This window comes from Sorex fumeus, unplaced genomic scaffold, assembly GCF_029834395.1.
Source record: "Sorex fumeus unplaced genomic scaffold, SorFum_2.1 ptg000046l, whole genome shotgun sequence".
In the NCBI taxonomy this organism is placed as follows: domain Eukaryota; kingdom Metazoa; phylum Chordata; class Mammalia; order Eulipotyphla; family Soricidae; genus Sorex; species Sorex fumeus.
Genome location: NW_026606103.1, coordinates 11,149,919 through 11,151,973, shown reverse-complemented (window position 1 = coordinate 11,151,973; position 2,055 = coordinate 11,149,919). Strand labels below are relative to the sequence as shown.

The following is a 2,055-nucleotide window of genomic DNA, read 5'->3' as shown; positions in this document are numbered from 1 at the left end:
CCAGCATTTTTTTCACAGTAGAGGTAAGTAGAACTCCTATTAGTCTCAATTTGAATCTTTTATTATACTTCAAACTTCAATGTCCATGTTCCCTGAGGTTTCCTGATTTGTAGAAGAAGTTACTAGCTTTATTAATTAATGATTCTTCGGGCTCGCCACTATACCATCAATGCAGTGGTAGGGCATCTGTCTTGCACGTGGCCAGCACAGCTGAGTCCGGTTCGATTCCTCTGCCCCTCTCGGAGAGCCCGGCAAGCTCCGAGGGTATCTCGCCTGCATGGCAAAGCCTGGCAAGCTACCCATGACATATTCAATATGCCAAACACAGTAACAACAAGTTTCACAATGGAGACTTTACTGGGCCTGCTCTAGCAAATTGATGAACAATGGGAGGACAGTGATTCTTCAGGCCTCTGTTTTTCATCTTGCATCTATAAAAGTCAAAAGTGAAAACATGTGAATTAAGTTTGTGCATATTCTGCTCTGCTTATCTGAAGTATTTTTAACCTTTTACTTTTGATTTTGTTTATACCTTTTTTTAAAATTAATTTTTATTAGTGCGTGTCATCCTTGCGCAGGGGCCATGCTAATCTTCTCTGTATCGTTCCAATTTTAGTATATGTGCTGCCAAAGTCGGGCTGGAGCGATAGCACAGCGGGTAGGGCGTTCGCCTTACAAGTGGCCAACATGGCTGACCCGAGTTCAATTCCTCCGCCCCTCTCGGAGAGCCCGGCAAGCTACCGAGAGTATTTGATATGCCAGACACAGTAACAACAAAGTCTCCAATGGAGACGTTACTGGGCCCGCTCGAGCAAATCGACGATCAACAGGAGGGCCTTTACCTTTTACCTTTATTAGTGAGACACCATGAGGTACAGTTGTAGACTTACAAATTTTTGTGCTTGGATTTCAATTATACAATGATCAAGCGGCGGATAAACTGACCTGGATTGGGGAGAAGACCAGTTCAGCTTGGAGGACGAAAAGGAAGAGTCAGAGGCTCAGGGCTGCTTTGTCTCCCAAGGTCTGAGAGGACGCCTGGGGGGGCTTGCAGGGAGAAATCCAAGTCCCAGGTTCGAGAAGCAGCAGATAAATTGACCCGGGTGGGGGAGAAGACCAGCTCAGCTGGGTGGGGGAGAAGACCAGTTTAGCTTGGGGGACGAAAAGGAAGAGCTGTTTACACCTTTTAAGAAGAAGCTTTTTTTAGTATATATTCATATATAAACCAAGAGGTACTTAGACTTACTCCTGACTTTGAACTTAAAGTTTGCTTCTTCGGGATCCCAGAGAGATAGAACCTAGGTTGGTAGTGTCCTAGGTAAGTGCTTGATGTTCTACCTTTTTGGCTTTTACCATTTTAAACTTGCATCACACATGGTGTTTGACAAACGAGTACACAAATAGGACACTCCTTTAAAGAATCTGATAAATTACAAGACCTATTTAGTTAAGTTTATGATTAAAGAGGGATATGCCACCGCCCTTTATAAAATTACCTTGGAGATTCTAGTAAAGGTGTTCAAATTGTTTCCTTATTTTGTAGGATTAAGTTGTAGAAAGATCCTTTGCATCTGAGTGGTTGGGGGAAGGGATTACTTTATTTTGCCCTTGATATACTTTCATAAATGAATTTTGAGAATTGAAATTTCTCTTATAAGTCATTTATATCACTAAAGTAGTTTTCAACTTCAAAATTCTTTTTAATGTGATTGCAATAGTTGGTGCTTCATACACACACAAAAAAAGAATGTGGCTGACCTTCAACTAATTTCAAAATTGAAGTTTTTGCTCTTAAAAAATTTCTATATTCTCTATTGGGAAGTAATTTTTTTTCTTTCATACCAGTTTTAAAATTTCTAAATATTAAATATATTTGGAAGATAATAATGACGATTTTGTTTTTCATAATTTTTTAGTATTTTCTGCAATTTATCATGACTGAAGTGTTTAGCATTGTATAGTACTATGGAACATCATTTTCACATGTAAGTTTACTAGTTATTTAGAGAATATATTTTATATATTTGAATACTAAGTATATATATACTATATATC

General features: G+C 38.8%; 1 pseudogene; it reads right to left on the bottom strand.

The window, feature by feature from the left end:
• Window positions 1-540: 540 nt before the first annotated feature.
• LOC130031306 (uncharacterized) lies at window positions 541-639 on the bottom strand (annotated as a pseudogene).
• Window positions 640-2,055: the final 1,416 nt, after the last annotated feature.